This window comes from Harpegnathos saltator, unplaced genomic scaffold, assembly GCF_003227715.2.
Source record: "Harpegnathos saltator strain DR-91 unplaced genomic scaffold, Hsal_v8.6 scaffold608, whole genome shotgun sequence".
Classification (NCBI taxonomy): Eukaryota; Metazoa; Arthropoda; class Insecta; order Hymenoptera; family Formicidae; genus Harpegnathos; species Harpegnathos saltator.
In genome coordinates this window covers 272,249-283,746 of record NW_020230436.1, presented here as the reverse complement: position 1 = coordinate 283,746, position 11,498 = coordinate 272,249, and positions in this window count along the sequence as shown.

Below are 11,498 nucleotides of genomic sequence, written 5' to 3'. Positions count from 1 at the left end.
CGGGACTTTCGCGGACAGCAGGAGAGAGCCGGTCGCGCTGGGTGCTGGGGAGAGGCACGCCGCGGCTCTCGACTTTTCCGACGATGAAGATTCACCGTCGCTGGGCGCGAGGAGGCGACGAGGCGACGAGGCCCGAGGAGGCTCGTCGAGACGTCAATGTGAAACATCACCGCGGCACCCCACAAATAGAACCGACGGGATTTCGTTGCCGCGTGCTCGAAATACGCGTGTCACTCGCGTCGACGTTTACAATCCTCCTCTTCCCGGCACCGACATCTCAGTTGCTCTTTTCTCTCCCCGAGCAACCTCCGCGGGCCGCGTGTGTGCGTCGAATCTCACTATGCTCGACTGATCAACTGTCTGAAGCGCTGAAGCGCGAGCCTACATTTTCGAAATTCGTCTCGCTCTACCGAGCGTCCTCGATATTTCTCTTCGCTTTTCCCCTGTTTTCCTTCTCCTCCGTCCGACTGTGCTGTCGGCACACAGAATTAGAATCTGCTCATCTGCCGAGGTCCTCTCTCTCTCTCTCTCTCTCTCTCTCTCTCTCTCTCTGCCGCTTTTCCTCCGTCTCTTTCCTTCTCGTGCGCACGGAGCTGCGAGTCGCGCGTGAGAGTCACGATTTACATCACGGCGAAATTGATGAAAAGCACGCGCGCGTACGTGAGTTCGTGATGAGCGCGAAAGGACTCGCGCGCGGGGCTCGCTTGAGAGATCGCTTCCACGAACGCCGAGGTGGGTCCTCGTCGCGCGAATATTAGCGTTTATTGATCACACGCCGCTTCGGTTGCCTCGACCGGTATCGAAAATGTTATTCATCGATTCGCGTCCCCTCCCGCGAATCAAGATCTCATGTGCGTTCCTGAACATCCTCATTACAGTAGAGAGGCCGATAAACGTTCGAATTCAAAGAAAAAGAACAGACGAAAATGAGAGGAGGCTTCTCGATGTTTGAACAATTCACCATCTTCTCGCAACTTGAACTCTATCTCGGCGACGAACGTTTCGACGCCGAGGAAATCGGCGAGCCGATGATGAGCCAGGGAAACACCATCCTTCTTTGATGCCACGAAGCGTGTCTCACGAGAAACGGAACAATGACCGTGGTCGGGAAGAGGGAAGGGGGCGCTGTTCTCGAAAGAAGAGCGGAACGTCGACGACGAATTCCGGAATTCCGCGCGCGCGACGTCTTCGGCGTCACGGGAGCGAGAGAGCGCGGCCGCGCATGCACGTACGAGGACGCGTCCCGAATAACCGTTTACCGTTGAGCTTAGGAATGTTACGAACCGCCACGGGCTTGCAAATTGTTCCCACGTTGCGCGCCTCCCCCTGCCCCTCCGCCGCAGCCGTTGTCAAGAAATTTCCCAGGGGCTCTCCCCCATCGCGCACCGGCATACTGAGCGAGCGGCGGATCCGCGCACGGCTTTGCGTATCCGGCGTATATTCACGATTGCGCGGCGAGTGTCCGCCTTTCCGATCTCGCGTTATGTGAATCTCACCGATGAATCGGACCGCGAAAGTAGCCGCGATTCGCACGCGTTTACACGCACGTGCGAGAAGTATCGGTTTGTCTCGTCTCATCCAGCCCGAGCGACCGACGCTGCGCCATCTTCTCCACCTGTTTTCTCTGCCACCTTCCTCTCTTTCTTTCTTTCTTTCTCTCTCTCTCTCTCTCTCTCTCTCTCTCTCTCTCTCTCTCTTCCTCTCTCTCTCTTCCTCTGGATCTCCCTGGAGGCTCGCGGAGGAACGACGATAATTCATACGTCGAAAAATTCCCGAGCTCCGCGCTGCGGACATTTTATAACAGATGCCAAGCGACATGCGCGAGGTAGCGCGAACGAGCAATTAACAAGTAGCCGATATAATTGATACCGGACGCGCTTCACGAGCGTCAGCTATCTATCTCCGTCTTGGTCGGCATGAGAGCGCGATATAACGGATCGTCCGGTCGCCGAGAAGTTAGTGGCCGCTGTCCGAACGGTTGAAAAGCTTATATAGGCACTCTGGATTGCCATTCGGTCGTCCACGGTCTCGGCTAATCGGGGGGAATTAGATGAATATCTTACCTGGAAATCGAGACCGGGAGCCCTCGAGAGGAAGACACGAGGGTGAGAGGGAGACGGAAACGGTGAAAGAGAAATGGATGAAGGAGGAGAGGAGTCTTCGCCCCGTAATATAGTGGCCGGACCGATCGCAATAACTTACTTTGAATAAATGAAACGCCGCCCCGCCGGTTCTCTCTCTCTCTCTCTCTCTCTCTCTCTCTCTCTCTCTCTCTCTCTCTCTCTCTCTCTCTATCTCTCTCTCTCTCTCTCTCTCTCTCTCTCTCTCTCTCTCTCTCTCTCTCCGTCCCTCTCTGCCAAACGCGAGTCAGGTTTCGCCAGAGAGCGGCAGCGGTCCCTCAACAGGACAATGCCTAAGCGCTCGCCAAAGTAAACGACGACGACGACGACGACGACGTCGGATCCCGGGCAGCTTTAGGTTGTCAGCCTCGCCGCAGCCTAGACCCGAGACCCCGACGTTTCCCTTAATCCTCGAAACGCTCTATTTCGCTGTGTTTCGACGCGCACCTGGCGTTTCTCACCCGGCTGCAATTCTATCGCGCCTCGCCAACTCCAATTCGCGAGGCCGAGCTTCGGACGTGCAGCCGAGTCTCTCTCTCTCTCTCTCTCTCTCCTTCCCCTTTCTCTCTGTCCCTCGCAGGTGCGCTCGGGCGGTTTCAGAAAAGTTGGAGGGACAACTCGTAATTACGCGAGTGTCCTGGCTGCGACGAAGGCGCGTTAGTCCTGCGTCGTCGTCCGGTGGTAACGCTGTTGCTACGTAATGCGCGCTAAATGAAGTCGAGAGCAGAAACGTTCGCTGGCTGGCAGTTTCGCTCCGTGTGTAGGCCGCGTAATCAATTACCGTGTTCCGTGCGCCGGTGTGCCCTGTCGAAATGCAATAGCGTCGGGCTTTTCATAGAGCGCGAGGAACCTCGCCGAGGCTGCGCGAGGGAACGCGCGTGGCCCGCCGAAGTAGCGACAGACCGCGCGGGTTCGTCCGCGCTGCTCGTGCGCGGCAATTTACGAGACAGCGAAGGCGATCTTTTACGGATGGAGGAGGAGGAAGAAGACGCGAAAGGCAGCTCGAGAGGAGAGAGAGAGAGAGAGAGAGAGAGAGAGAGAGAGAGAGAGAGAGAGAGAGAGAGAGAGAGAGAGAGAGAGAGAGAGAGATCCTCGGCTGTTGTATCGGCCATGGGGGGTTGCGCTTTGATAAGTCGCTGGCTGCCGACTGAAGGCAGTTCGAAGACGCCTAACGCTGAAACGCTCGTTTGAGACGAAGGCTTCCTGCGTCGCAACGTCGGTTCGTTTCAGCGCCTCGACGCCGTCGAAGCGAGCCCGCCGGCAGATCATTGATCCCTGATCTTTGACCGGCAATGGCGGTATTAACTGCCGTTAACCCGCGTCTCTCCGGCGCGCACCGAAACCGCTTGGAACGCGCGCGCGTACGCGCGCCGGCCGACGCTTTCCGATTAATCCGCTCGCGAGCTTTCAGAAGGGACGACGGGGGAAAAAAAGGTGCGCTATTGAACGCGGTAGAAATTAAAACGAACGTAGCCTCCCACCTCCCCCTCCGAACCATCCTCCACGGCCCCCCTGCGCCCGTGTTTACGTCGGGTTTAATCCCGGTGCCTTCGCGCCGGAAAAAGTCCGGCCGGGAAATTAAACGATGCCGTCGGCTATTGTGCGCGATTGTTTCCAGAGTTCCCCGTCGGACAGCGGTGGTTCTCTTCATTTCGCGCCGGTTGTCGGCCGGCCGGCCGGCGCGAGCAACGCGCGGGAGACGCTGCCCCCGAATCGTGTAATTAAATCAATCCCGTCGTAAATAACGTTTTTCTATAAAAGATTAAAGTTCGACAAAGCGGCGCGCGCTTTTTCGAGGGAGGGAGAGATAGACAGAGGAAAATAATTGAAGTAGACACCTCGCCAGGCGTCGCCGTATCGAATTTAATCAGCATGCCATCAGCTGAATTGCGATTCCGCGACTCGCGACGTTTTAATGCGGAAATTAAACGAATCGGCGAAAAACACGTCGCTCATGCGCCGCGATACTCGGTTCTTTTTTTTTTCCCCCCCCCCACGGCCTCTCTTCGTTTTTTTGGCAGCGCGAGCGCGCGCACGCCCGTCGCCGCTATACTCGTGCGCTCGCCGATCGCGCGCGAAAAGTAACTTTAGCGTTTATTAAATCCATCGTAAATAACGCTTCTCTCCGCCCGTAAGCGGGATGAAAGCTCCGGACAAAGCGAGCCGAAGAGCGATCGGCTTGGCCGCCTTTCCCGTGTCGCGCGATACGATCGTCAACGCACGCGAAAATTAAAATGTCTAATCGAAATTTCAAACGACGAGGCCGACGACGAGGACGACGAGAACGAGAACGAGGACGATCCGACGGGACGACGCGTAGCAATCCGCGTTATAAAAGATCGCCAACGTTTTAATAACTCGCATCGCTTTAAATCCTCATCAGCCCTGCGGAGCGTCTCGGACTTTTGCGCCGGCGGCCTCGTGCCCGCTCGCAGCCGCAGCCGCAGCCGCAGCCGCAGCCGCAGCAACAGCGGCAGAGCAGCAACAGCGATCCGCGAGAAACGTTATTCCGACGGTTATTAAATCAGGTCCGTCGTAAATAACGTGTCTCCGTACCCCTCCGTTACGATCCCATCGCTTCTCCGTCGTTCGCGTCTGTCTATCTATCCCCCTCGCTCTCTTTATCTGTATCAATAATCGCGCAGTAAAGCCGCTCTCGTTCGTTTCGTCGCTAATTATTTTAATTGGCCGGCGCACATTCAAAAGAGATAGCCAGGAGGAAGGTGGAAGGTACTCCCAGCGGCGACTCGGCCGACTACGACTGCTTCGATTACCGATCGTGTTCGCCGCCTCTGTCTCCTCTTCTCTCTCTCTCTCTCTCTCTCTGTCTCTCTCTCTGTCCCTCCGCCCCATCTCGACGAACCCTCGCGGCATCTCGCTCTGACGTTTCGCGCCGTCTTCTTACCCTTGGCCTTTTATTTTGCCACCGCAGCGGCATGAAATCGCTCGTTAGCATATTGATTGGCGATGACGGGACGCGCGGCGGTGGGCCCCGCCGAGAAAATTAAAAGGAATCGCGAATTAATATCCCCGCTCTCGGTACGGCGCGAATCGCCGTCCGGCGCACCGGCGCGTACCTTTCATTTAACGTAATCGACGACGATGGAACACCGGCGACTTTGTTGCTCGCGCGCGTACTCGCAAGCTGAAACGCCGCGCAGGTAGGAATTACACGGCCGCGGCCGAGTCGTTTTCTCGCAAGTGCGCGCCGATGGCGGATCTCGCCCTCGCCGTCTCGCTCGGTCGCGAGGGCGAGGACGCGAGCGCGCGCAGTCCGCTTTGCGCGACGAGGCGGCGAATCGCGCGCGGCCGTAGAGAACGTTCAGGGAGAGAACGGTGTAACGACGGCGAATCGCGAGAGGTGTCCTTCGAAAGCCGGACAACGGCGGGAGCCGCAAACCGCAACCGCTCGGGAAAGGGCATCGTAACCACGAGACCGACCGACGAGACGGATCACCGTTATTAGCGGGCCCGGCTCAACAGTTTCATTGTCGTTATTACGGGGTAATCTTACAGTAGTAAACTGAAATTAAAAGGCAACGTGTTATTTCGTCGAATCTCCCAGCCTCGGAGATGCCCTGTCTGCGTCCGTGCGTCTCTGTGCGCTCTCGCTCTCGCTCTCGCCGAGGGCGATCGGAAGCTGCGCGTGTATCCTCGTCGTCGTTGCCGTCGTCGTCGTCGTCGTCTCCCTTGGTGGACGCGTGTCAAAATACACGGGGAAGGCGCAGCGAGAAACGTCGCGAGTGTCGCGCGATCAGCCACGAGAATTTAGATGACGGTCTGCAGCGAGAAACGTCACACTTGCTTGCGCCGGCCTAAACGCTCTTTCGTAAGCTTTGCGTGCTTCTTTATCGCACGGCTTGTTACTTGTTAAGAGCCGATCGAACGTGATAGATTAACCTTTTACTTTGTAAATACTCCCCAAGAAAAAAAAAACTGAACACACATCCGCGGTCCTTGTTTCCTGAGAAAAAAACCCGCGGGAGAGAAAGAGAGAGCGAGCGAGCGAGCGAGCGAGCGAGAGAGAGAGAGAGAGAGAGAGAAAAGTAACCGTAAGAATCGTCCGCTGAGCTTCCCTCAGCACGACCGGGCGACGCGCCAGTGGCTCGGCGCGAAGCTCGGGGGTAGGCATGATGGATCGTCGCGAGTGTGTTGGTGCGTGGTGTCGGCTCATTACGAGCGCGCGTGTCTATAAACCTGACGGCGGGCGACTCGAATATTTCAGAATGATCTGCGAGAGCCGGCCGCGTTCCGCGCACACGGTACGGTAAACCCTGCCCCCGGTATCACGTTCAATCTCTTCGCGCAAACGTCTCAACTGGCGGCTCGCATAAATCTTGGTTCACCACCGCCGGGGAAGAGCACGAGAGGGGTAGCACGAAGGAAACGAAAGAAGAGAAAAGGAGGCGCGCGGAGGACAGAGGCGGAGGAAGAGGAGGAGGAGGAGGAGGAGTTGCGGCTCGAGGGAAAGAGGAAGCGCGAAGGCAGCCTCGGCGAGAGGCAGCTCTCGAGGAGGAAACGCGAAGGGTGCGCCAAAGTGGCCGAGAAGAGGAAACAATCGGCGATTTCACGTGGGTGACGGAAGGCGATCGGTCGCGCGCGCGCGCGCGCGCGAGAGAGAGAGAGAGAGAGAGAGAGAGCAGAGTAACAGAAGTCCATATAGAGAGAAGGCCGGCCAATGCGACGGGAGCGGCGAGTGCGATCCACAAAGCGGCCGCTCCGCCTACGGAGCGCAAACGTCGGCTCATCCTTCGTCCTCTTCGTCTTCTTCCACCTCGCGTTACCGCCGCGCGCTGCATCCTCTCTCGCTGTCGTTACTGTCGCTACCTCGACGGCGGCACGATCGGACAGACCGGATGCCACCACCACCCGTTGTTCTCGTTCCCGGACCCCCGCCCGCCGCATCCTTTTGCATCTACGGGTTCCCTCCTTGCCCCCTTCCCCCCTTTTCCTCAGCTTGGTCCCTGTTACTCGTTGCACCTTCCTTGTTCCGGTGGACGACGGAATCATTCGACCTTTCTCTTTGTCTCCCTTCTCTCTCTATCTCTCTCTCTCTCTCTCTCTCTCTCTCTCTCTCTCTCTCTCTCTCTCTCTCTCTCTCTCTCTCGTCGTCCTCTACCTCTCTGCCTTCACTCGTGTCAATTAATGTCCCGGCGGGTACAACGTTGCGCGGCTACCTTCCTTCCCCGTATCGCTTTGCCTCCTTGATTCCGTCCCCCCTGCCCCTCCGCCGCTGTGTCCTCCTCGTCTTATACCACGTCCAGCGTAGTCGGGCCGCTTGGGGCGGATTGATCGATGGCTCGAGCTGTCGCGATGAATTGGGCCCCGTCGCCGCTGTATTTTTTGGCAGGCCTCGGCCCGTCCATTCTCTCCTTGAAAGGGAAAGAGAGAGAGAGAGAGAGAGAGAGAGAGAGGGAGAGAGGGCTCACGCTCCGTCCGACTCGCAGGTTGCCGCGGTCTCTCGCTACCGGCAGCGGCCGCGCCGTACCTGTGACAGGTTGTCGCGTCGTGTAAATAGTCCTAGGACACGGGCAGGGGTAGCGGTGTCCTCGCGATAACGCGTGTCTCGCTCCAATTAGCGGCGTTTTTCGATGCCTCCGCCGGGCTGGGACGCGCGTTGGCGATACAACTTTGCATCGCGCTCGTGTTCTTCTTTACGCTCGCGTTATGAAATGATCGTTACGCAACGACGTCGTGCTTCCCCCCTCTCTCTCTTCTAATTAACATGAGAGCGCGCGAAAAGAGAGAGAGAGAAAGAGAGAGAGAGAGAGAGAGAGAGAGAAAGACATCGAATTCGCGAAACGTTCGGCAACCCACGTCGCTCTCCTTCCCCGAATCTCTCAATCCCGGATTTACATTCCCGCGCGTCGCTCAGCGCGTTCTCTCCCCGCGCGAATAGGAATCCGCGCTAGGAGCCGGTTAGCGATCCGGCAGCGTTAGACGCGCGTTGCGAGAGCGATGGACGTCGGGCGATCGTTTCTCTCGGCGCGAGAAAAAGTTGTCCGGACCCATGGGAAGACGGCGAGAGAAAGAAAGAAAGAAAGAGAGAGAGAGAGAGAGAGAGAGAGGCCAAGCGCGGCGACGGTTATCAGGTAGCCGCCGCCCGCGGCGCGGATTCCAGAACGGTGCGCTTTTGCGGATAAACCGGGCTAATGAGGCAGTTTGGCTGCGTCAGGAGCGCCGGTTATATTTTTCTCCGACGCATCGAGCGCGCTTGTCCACCTGTCCGCCTGTCCGTCCGTCCGTCCATCCATCCATCCATCCATCCATCCATCCGTTCCGACTCTTCATGGTCGATCGAACCCGGGCACCGTGGCCGCGGCACCCAGCAGGAAGAAGGGAGGTGGAGGAGGAGGTGGAGGAGGAGGAGAAGGAGGAGGAGGAGACACCGTGGCGGAACGTAGCGAGGAGGAGATTGACGTGGCACGCTGTCCCGCTTGACAAGAATGTGACAAGAACCAAACTGACTTCGCCCTCTCCCGCCCCGTTCTCCACACTCGGCGACGTAGTAGGCGGCTTTGACGCCGAAACCGCTCGTTCTTCTTATTAGCCCTCGGCTCCCTCCGCGCGGAAAAAGAAGATCGACGAGCCACTCGTGGAGATCGCTCGCCGAGCGCTCCACGTTAGATCATTTATTAGTTTGCTCACGAGGAGTTTGCCCCTCGCGATCGTGAGCCACGAGAGAGTGATTTATGATTGATTCGTGTCGAATGATATCGAATAAAACGACTGTATCTTCGCTCGTGCGATTCGCCGAAAGCCTCTCGACTCCTACCGTCCGGGAACCGGATCGACACGCGCGCCCACGGCGTCGTTCGAAATTTCCACGATGAGAGAGAGAGAGAGAGAGAGAGAGAGACTCTCTCGTCGGTAGAAAAGCCTACAGCGGCGGAAGGAAACGAAGAACGCGCGCGCACGCGGGGACTTCCCGAGGAAGAAAAACCGTGTCATCCAGGTGTAACTCGCCCGCGCTGTCGGCCACCCGCGGTGTCGCGGCGAGTGGATCGTTTTGCCGGTTTTTCTCGGTTATTAAGAAACCATCAATCTTGCTCGGCGATCCGATCGGACAACGTCGCACCGCGGGATACTGTTTATACTCGCGTGAGATCGTTCGTTGCCCTCTTCCTCACCGTCGCGCTGGCATCCTCGGCTTTTCCGCTTATCGCCACCGTCGCCCGTCGGCCCGATTACGCTCCTTATCGCGTGCTTATTAAAATAATATCGTTCTCTCAGCCGTGTCCTTTCATCGATTTCATCCACTCGTCACCACCACGCTCGAATGATGAGGTTAGGAAGAAGCTAGCGCTGCTAGCATCACGCCAGTAGCACGCTGTACTCTCTGTGAATGTACAGCGTGTGTGGTAGGGAAAGCGCAATACCGAGCGAGTCGAATATATTCCTGAAGAAAGTAGCGCGGACTTTAGCCACCGAGGCATCTCCGATAGGGATCCATCATTCTCGACGGGGGTCCGTTCAGAACTTGGCCAAAGGCCGAACAACAGTCCCTGGATAGCCATCGATGAACGTACATACCACGTGTAAGCCTTGTCGGACAAGCCGGCGGCTGTCGTCTCGAATGTCTTATCCCGTTGTGTAAGACCGCGGAAAGCCGCGGGGGAGGATTGTTCTTTAACGCGCCGCTCGCGGCCGCTTATCTCTCGGGGGATACGCTCGTGGAGTGGCCGAAACTTGAGCGAGCGACGACCTCGCCGTCGTTATCAGGCTGCTACGGTGGGTGTGTAGCTTTGGAAAGAGACCTCGTTTTCGTCATAATTACGCCGCCCATAATGACTCGCGTTAATGAAACGCTAACGAAGACTAACGCGTCGATATCGCGGGCCACCTTGATCAATTCAACGGACGAAATGTGCTCGTCACGCGAATTCGTCATTCTCGGCGAGAGAGAGAGAGAGAGAGAGAGAGAGAGAGAGAGAGAGAGAGAGAGAGAGAGAGAAGGGTAGAGAGAAGCCGATTCATGCGACGCACCTGGGCCCCTGACCGACAGAGATGAGGTCCCCGGTCCCTCCGGTGTCAGTTTCTCGACGTACGATTCCTGTCCTACACACGGCGGCTGTCACTTCCAGTCATGTCACGCGTCAAGCGACTTCTGCTTCGACTTGGCGCCGCGTGCTTCTGCGCTCTCTCTCTCTCTCTCTCTCTCTCTCTCTCTCTCTCTCTCTCTCTCTCTCTCTCTCTCTCGTTGCTCCTCGGCATTGTCGGACGGTTGTTCGCGTAGAATTTCGCCTCCGGCCTCTCAGCGTCGACCGCATCTCCGGTCCTTTTCTCTTCCTTTCCTTTTTTGCATTTCAATCCTGCCTCCGCGAAATTCGTTTAATTAACGTGACTTTAATTCACCGTGAAAACGATTAAACATTCTTTCTTTCTCGTCGTTTTTTCTCCTTCTCCGGATCGCTGAATTCTACCTCGGAGGGGACGAGTGTAACGTGAGCTAATTACGTAATCCTGATTTAACTGATTCCTGAAAAACTCGCCATTTCTGTGTGATACTCCCGATGTAACCTGGGATTTCAATCGGACAAGTTTGTAGGACGGGAAGCCCAGGTCTACTATCTCGACGCACGCGCGAGCGCGGCTGAGACGCCTCAAACGCGCATCCATTGAGACATCGCTACTCTTAATTGCGAACCATGAACCGCGATCTCCTTCATCGCGGGCGCGCGCGAGCGAGCGAGCGAGCGAGCGAGCGAGCGAGCGAGCGAACGACCGGAGACGTTCAGGGCAAAACGATCGTAAATCGTCCCGAGCCAATGGGACGTGGCGAAGGCAGCATTGGGGCCTTACGATCGGCGGCATTGGGCAAAGCGCCCGGTCCGCACTGGCATGTCCAATCCCTCGCGCGATGCCCTCCAAGCGATTACCTACGTAGCCCCTAACCCGATCGCTCATGCTAATTTCATAACAACTACCCTCGCGCCAATGGGCGAGCACAGCTTCGGGAAAGAGAGAGTGAGAAGACCGAGACGATGGCCCGGCCGATGAGGGAACCCAGATGGAAGGGGGCAGATGAGACCGAGGGGGCCCAAGACGGCGGGGTCCACCTTCTCTCCAGCGGAGGCAGCGGAAGGCGCCTATTTCGCTGCGAAACGCGTATTCGGGCTCCGTAGAGAGGCGGGTCGTAAAATGGAGAGCTCATCCGCTGGCTTTCGTCCCGAGCCCCGGGAGTAAGAGAGAGAGAGAGAGAGAGAGAGAGAGAGAGAGAGAGAGAGATAGAGAGAGAGAGAGAGAGCAAATCATCAGGCGGGAAACTCCCGCGGTTCCGGGGTCACTTTGTCATGGCGATCGCTTAAAATAAAGCCGCGCGGCATCCGGGGATTCATCGGGGCCGGAGTATCGCGTCACGGCAACTTATATCGGGAG